Genomic DNA, 8,220 nt, shown 5'->3' on the forward strand with positions numbered 1-8,220 from the left:
CCCAAGAGTCCAGGCTATCTTTAGGTTGTGAGTCCAACCATGTTATAGCTCTGTCTCTTACAGTAAAAGGGAAAAGCATGAGCCTGTAGACTTCAGGATCTACTCTATTAGTCTTAACAGTCTCATATATCTGCAAGAACTCAATTAAAAACTGGTAGGGATCTTCTGATGGAAGTCCATGGAACTTGCAGTTCTGTTGCATTAGAGCAACTAGTTGAGGTTTCAACTCAAAATTGTTTGCTCCAATAGCAGGGATTGAGATGCTTCTTCCATCAAACTTGGAAGTAGGTGTAGTATAATCACCAAGCATTCTCCATGTGCCTCCACCATTGTTATTGGGTTCGGCCATGTCTCTCTCTTTTTCGAGATTCTCTGTAAGGTTTTCTCTGGATTGTTGTGCTTTAGCTTCTCTAAGCTTCTTCTTCAGAGTCCTTTCAGGTTCAGGATCTGCTTCAACAAGAATGTTCTTGTCCCTGCTCCTGCTCATATGAAAAAGAGGAGAACAGAAAAAGAAGAGGAATCCTCTATGTCACAGTATAGAGATTCCTTTATGTTAGTAGAAGAAGAAAAGAATACAAGAAGGAAAAGATGAAAATTTGAACTCAGAGAGGAAGAGGGGGTTCGAATTTTTAAGATGAAGAGAAGTGTTAGTAATTAAATAAATAAATAGAAAAAGATGAGAGAGAGAATTTCGAAAATTAATTTTGAAAAAGGGTTAGTGATTTTCGAAAATTAAGAGAAGAAAAATAATTAAAATTAAAATTTGAAACAATTAGTTAATTAAAAGAATTTTGAAAAAGAGGAAGGAATTTTCGAAAATTAGAGAGAAAAAAGTAGTTAGGTGGTTTTGAAAAAGATAAGAAATAGTAAAACAAACAAAAAGTCAATTAGTTAGTTGAAAAAGATTTGAAATTCAATTTTGAAAAGATAATAAGTTGGAAAAGATTTTGAAATTGAATTTGAAAAAGATATCATTTGAAAAAAGATATTTTGAAAAGATATGATTGAAAAAGATATTTTGGAAAAGATTTGATTTTTAAAATTAAAATTTGATTACTTGACTAACAAGAAACTAAAAGATATGATTCTAGAATTTAAAGATTGAACCTTTCTTAACAAGAAAGTAACAAACTTCAAATTTTTTAATCAATCACATTAATTGTTAGTAAAGTTTTTGAAATTTTGAATTGAAAATAAGAAAAAGATTTTGAAAATCAATTAAAAAATATTTTCGAAAATATAAAGGAAAAATGAAAAAGATTTGAATTTTGAAAAAGTTTTGAAAAGATAAGATTTTTAAAATTGAAATCTTGACTTGACTAACAAGAAACAACTAATTTAAAAAAATTTTGACTAAGTCAACCCAAAGATTTCGAATTTTTGAGTAAAATAAGGGAAAGATCTTTTTTTTTTGAATTTTTAATGATGAGAGAGAAAAACACAAAAATGACCCAAAACATGAAAATTTTGGATCAAAACCAATGCTGCATGCAAGAACACTATGAATGTCAAGATGAACACCAAGAACACTTTGAAGATCAAGATGAACACCAAGACTTATTTTTGAAAAATTTTCAAGAAAAGAAAAACATGCAAGACACCAAACTTAGAACTTTTCAATGTTTAGACACTATGAATGCAAGAATGCATATGAAAAAACAATAAAAAGCACAAAACAAGAAAATTTAAAGATCAAACAAGAAGACTTGTCAAGAACAACTTGAAGATCATGAAGAACATATGCATGAATTTTTGAAAAATGCAAAAGTTTTTAAAATATGCAATTGACACCAAACTTAAAAATTGACACTAGACTTAAACAAGAAACACAAAATATTTTTGGTTTTTTATGATTTTATTAATTTTTTTCAAAAATTATCTTTAGAAAAACGAAAAAGAAAAAAATTTAAAGGATTTTTGAAAACATTTTGAAAAGAAAATTACCTAATCTGAGCAACAAGATAAACCGTCAATTGTCCAAACTCGAACAATCCCCGGCAATGGCGCCAAAAACTTGATAGGCAAAATTGTGATTTATTCTTTTCATAACTTGAACAATTCTTAGCAAGGCTCCAAAGACTTGGTGCACACTACTATGGTTCACTCACATTCTTCACAACTTCGTACAACTAACCAGCAAGTGCATTGGGTCATCCAAGTAATAAACCTTACGTGAGTAAGGGTCGATCCCACGGAGATTGTTGGTATGAAGCAAGCTATGGTCATCTTGTAAATCTCAGTTAGGCAAATTCAAATGGTTATAATGGTTTTGCTGGATGTCTACTTTCCAACGCCGTTGAGAGCACGCCATTTGGAGTTTTGTAACTCCAGAAAATCCATTTCGAGTGTAGAGAGGTCAGAATCCAACAGCATCAGCAGTCCTTTGTCAGCCTCCTATTAGATTTTTGCTCAGGTCCCTCAATTTCAGCTAGAAAATACCTGAAATCACAGAAAAACACACAAACTCATAGTAAAGTCCAGAAATGTAAATTTTGCATAAAAACTAATGAAAACATCCCTAAAAGTAGCTAGATCCTACTAAAAACTACCTAAAAACAATGCCAAAAAGCGTATAAATTATCCGCTCATCAGCTACACTTTTCAAGTGCCGGGGCATATGCCAACCTGACCTCTTCTAATTCAAATGAAGATATCTTGAGCTACACAACTCCAAATGAAATGATTTCAGTGCCATTGAAAAGTAGACATCTAGAACTTTCCAACCATATATAATACTTTATAATGGACACTGGAATTAAGGAAGATATTGACCCCGAAAACACAAGGAGAAAAACACGTCACTGCAGAGTTACCAATCTGACCTCTTTATTTTTAAAGGAACATAACTTGAGTTGTAGGGGTCCAAATGAGTTGATCTTGGTGGCGTTGCAAAGATGACATCAAGAGCTTTCCAACGATATATAACACTTTAGGGTGAACATTAAAACTGAAGGTGAAAAAGACTATTATTTTAGCATTGCAAAACCTAGGCGTGCCACTTGGAGTCTTGGGCGTGGCACGCCAGTTCAAATGGCCAGAGAGGAGATTTTGATGCATCATTGAAGGCATGGCATGCCAGTTTTGGGTGTGGTACGCCAGTTTCACAACATATGGGGCGTTGCACGCCAGAAGTGGGCGTGGCATGCCGAGCTACCTAACAGACTGACCTAGTCATCTTCAAATGAGCATAACTTGAGTTACAGAAGTCTAAATGAGTTGATTCTAAAAGTGTTGAAAAGCTGACATTCAGGGCTTTCCAACCATATATAATACTTTATAGTGGACATTCATTTTAAGGCCCAACCAACTCCATACTTTCAACATTGCAAAGTGAGTCATACTCCAAAGGGCAAAATCAAGTAGGAGTGGCACTTGGAACCACATGCAAACTTCTTCCTGCAGCCCCCAACCTTCAACCAAGCCTACTCCAACTCTCATTCAAGCCACAATTGTCAACCAATTAAGGCCACAAGAAGCATCTAGAATAGTTTATTTTCATTTCATTGTAATTTGCTTTTAATTTCATTTAAGTTTGTAATTTAGGAGAGCCTATATAAAGGCATTAGTTTCATAGAATTAGGGAGCTATCTATTAGGCTGGACACATTTGGAGGAGTGAGTCTTCGGACCCTCTTTCCCACCATTCTCTCTCCTCTTCCATTTTCTTACTTGTAAATATTTTAGTTATGAATTACTAACTCTTTCCATTGGGAAAGAGAGCTCTATTATTTTTCAATGGATTGATTGCTTTTATTCTTCTTCTTCTATTCATCTCTCTTTGATTTACTAGAAGGGATTTTGTTCTTCATTCTAGCATTCAATTATCTTGGAAAAGAGATTGAATGTATTTGGGTTTTATAGGAACCTTGGGAAAGGAAACATGAAACCATGCTTGAAATCCCTTCTCACACTTGAGTAGAATATGGGTTTTGGTGTTTGGATACGTGGCATATAATCCTCCCTCTACCTGGACCTATAAGGGTGTGTGGTATAATCAGGGTCCAAGCATATCTCTCTTCATGAGCAATTAGACCAAGGAATTGGCTATTGATCAAGATTTGAGAGATTGAGTCACCAAGGAATTGGGGCTCAATCAATCATGATTGACAAGAGGTCAATGAGTTGCATGATTGAAGATAAGATGAAATCAATTAATCCAAAGAATGCAATATCTCTTGATCCCAATGTTTATTTTATCTTTCTTTCTTTTATTTACTTTGTGGTTATTTACATTTTCTGCACTTTACATTTCCAGCACTTTACTTTCTTGTACTTTACTTTCCTTGCCATTAACTTTCTTGCACTTTATTGCTTTCCTTTACTTTCATGTCATTTACTTTTCTTGTTGCTTATCACCCAATTATGAATAGTCTAACTAGGATAATTAATCAACTATTTCTTGCTTAATCCAATTAATCTCTGTGGATACGATCCCACTCCATTGTGGGTTATTACTTGACGATAATTTGGTGCGCTTGCCAAAGAACGGATTCATTATATGTGGGTAGTGAATTCCGGTCATCAGGAAGTCTCCAAGGTTGAAACAGTCTTCTTCAACACCAAAATCGGTTCGGGCAGAGAGAGGAAAGAGGGAACCGAATGCAAAAACCAACATGCAATTACCTCTTCCTCACCCCTTTTTCACCAAGCTTCGTCAATCCGGGCCTTCCATCTTGACGTACTCCCCAAGAAGGATTCCTGACACTTGATGAGTCCTTGATGCTTGACAGCTTCATCTGCTCCACTTCTACTTCTTCCTTCACGTAGTTACAGTAGCTACCTTCTGTGATGGTTGATCAAAAGTAGAGACGAGCCATACCTAAGGGATCTTCTTCTCTGACCGAGTAGGATCTTCCACCATTTTAGACATGGTGATCTTGAGACTTCTTCACCATATCTTACCATAAGTGACAAAGATCTCAGCCACGCCATACTGTAGATCTTCCTTTTGCAAGAGCCATCATCACCTTGGCCTCTTGCTTGCACATAGCCTCACTGCTACTGTACTTTACTTCTAATAGCTTGCTTCTTCTTTTTCTTCCTGACACGACCAAAACTAGAGAGAGAAGAGAGAAAAAGCTATCAAATAGATTTGAAGAAAGATAATAAAATGAATTAAGTTTTTACTTTCCAAAATCCCAAGCTTAGTAACGTGTGAGAGTAATAATAGCCATCAAATCAGTTTTGAATTTTCTCTCTCATATTACCAAAGCAATTAAACCAAGTTAAATGAATTTGAAATCCATCAATCATTGAGAAAGGCATCCATGGAAGGCATGCTTTTAATTTAATTAACATTTGGATTCCACCTAGGTAAACGGGTGATCGAAACATCATGCTTCATTTCCCTTTTCTTTTGATTTCGGACCAACAACATTGTTGGGCTTCAAATTGGTTTTTCTGACCCAATAAACATAGCAATAATTTAGCCACATATTATTAAAAACATTTTGCACAAGACTGATTATTTTGGGCTTGAAGTTTTCTTCTTTTTTTTTTTTTTTGCCCAAAAACCAAAATCTGCAAGCAATATAGAAATTATTAATTAAATAGATTTGAAGTATAAATCAATTTAATAATTTCTAATTACTATTTTAATAATATTTGATTATCATCTTAATTTGGAGTTTTTCAAACTCATCAAAATCTAATGGTAAAAATGCGGGAACAAAATAAGTTGGTGCCAAAACTACCGCTGAAAAAAATCCGCCGGTAATTAACATCAGATATTTATAGTTTAAAAAATCAAATTCCGCTGTTAAATCCATCGCAAGTTACTGGCGGTAGCAGAATTTGACAGCAAATAATTACTGGCATGGTTTATAAGATCGATTTTATCCGACGAAAAATTTTGACAGTAGTCTTATTACCAGCAGATTATTTTTGTTTTTCTGTCAGTAAATTCGACGGTATTCAGTATATTTCTTTTAGTGTCACCGATAGCGTCGCGTCTGCTCCCTTCGTCGCCATCGTCGCACGAGATCTCTCCGCCGCGGCTGTTGTCGCATCTGCTCTCTCCGCCGCCGCTCTCGTTGCATGAGCTCCCTCTAGCACCTCTTCCATTTGCAAATTTTAGGTATACTCTGCTTTTGTGCTTTTTTTCGTGATAAATCCTAGGGATCAATTTTTTTGTGTGAATTTTATGTTTATCATATTCTGCTTTTGTGCTTGGTGAATCTGTAAGTTTACTCTGGTTTTGATGAAGCTTTAAGACTGAGTTTAATCAATTTGAGTTTTTTACTCTGGAAGATTTTGGTAGTTTGCTGAGTTTCTATTTAATATTATCATTATTATTGCTAATCTGGGTCTGTGATTTTTGTGCTAGTTCATATGATGTTCAGCTTGATTGGATCGTTCACATTACTGAGAAATGCAATGGAAGAAGTGTAGAGTTTTGGACTTGTGATTATTGACAAGTAGTTAAGCACTGACTTCACATTTTTTCACTTTTCTTAGAATTCAATTATCAATATGTTCTAAGGGTGCTGATTGGCGTGCGAAAGAGGCCCTGTGGCGAAAGAGAGAAGCTGAATATCGTTTGGAAATTCAGAAGCTTAAAGCGGTATCCTCTATTCATAATCCACAACTGTAAATGATACCTGCCATCTGATCACTGGGAATCTACTATTTTTATACACATTAGGTTCACTATTTTGAATATCTTAGTGCCTTTTTTCCTCATGCCCTCTTTTGTTGTAAAATGGAACATATAATAGCACCCTTGCTTTTGTCATCTATTCCCCTTGGAGGCAATAACTTGATATCTTCAAGTTTTTGGGTACCTCATAAGCATGTTTCAAAACAGCTGTTATCATAGTTTTTATCAATTGCAAAGTATGAATCTGTGAAAAAGATTTGGGTGAAACTACAAATTGTATAAGCCTTTCAGTTTTGATCCTTGTGCATGTATTTTAAATACTTTAAGTTTCTAATTTTGGTTTTGCTGAGAAATACTAATTTGGAGCAGCTGCTACTGGATATGGAGAGAATGAATTTTGAACTCATAGATGGCACTCAGGATTCTCAGTGCTCAGGTATGACTACATTACTAATTGGTTGTCTGACGTGGTAAAAATGCGGTCATTGATGTGGTTCATGCTATAACATTGTGCAGAGCTTGAATGCTGTTGTCAACTATGATCTACAGGTAGAAGTTTGATCCATTATTTTGATTTCATGAACTAGTAGTAATAAATCTGTTGATAGTAATGTACCGAAAGCAAAAGTGATTGGTAATATTATGTTTTTACTATGCTTTGTGGTTTTCTACAATAGTACTTCTAGATGAAGCTTTTCCCATTTTTATCAAAATATAGTAGAAAAGAGTTCAGAAGGTGAATGTAAGATATCCTCACTAAACCCAAGGAGATAGCACGAGCTAGTCAAATCTCTCATTTCATGTTTTACAAAGAATATCCATTAGCTAGGCACTCAAAGAAGCCAAGTAAATTACTGGAATTCCTTTCAATTGTGTAGGAGTCTAATGAGAGAAGTGGATATTTCCTTCTTTAGTTCTGCCAAAGACAAAATCTCAAATGACATATGAGAAAATTGTTAAATCTATTAGATTTCTTTAATTCTTTCCATTTCTGTTTTACACAGTTGTTCAAGGGGAGTAATGATTTTACCTGAACTTTGAACTCTCACAGAAGTTAGAGTTCACTATTCCTTTTGTGAGATTTTAGTCTTACTATCATTATTTTCAGGTTCCTCCTTGGTCATGTATGCTGGACTTCAGGTCAACACTGTGGTTTTGTATTCATGGGATGTAGAAACTTCAAATGCTAATCTTTATATTTATCTATCTATCCTGCAGAATGGTTCTGTCTTAGTATTTGATATACGACAAACTACAAGACCCATGAAGTTTTTAACTGGATTGACTAGCAACCCTGTTCATATTGTTCATTCTCTTCTGCAAACTTCATGTCTTCCTAACTCCATCTTATCTGCATCTGCTATTGGCCTTTGTCAGTGGAACATTGATTCTGAAGAAGGGTATGCTATTTACATTGTGTGGGGGTGTAGTTATATGTTCATATTTCCTAATGTTGTTCTCAAGTTTTTCCAGCTGATGCTATGTATCAAAATTGTAATTGTTCAATTCTGAAGGGCAGTTGTAAAATTTTTCATTTTTATTTTGGAATTGTTTTCTAAGCTATAATGAAGTTAGAGAAAAAAACATTTTCCAATGTGAAGGAACCAGCAAAGCAGCACAATT

The sequence above is a fragment of the Arachis duranensis genome, chromosome 4, assembly GCF_000817695.3.
Source record: "Arachis duranensis cultivar V14167 chromosome 4, aradu.V14167.gnm2.J7QH, whole genome shotgun sequence".
NCBI classification, from domain to species: domain Eukaryota; kingdom Viridiplantae; phylum Streptophyta; class Magnoliopsida; order Fabales; family Fabaceae; genus Arachis; species Arachis duranensis.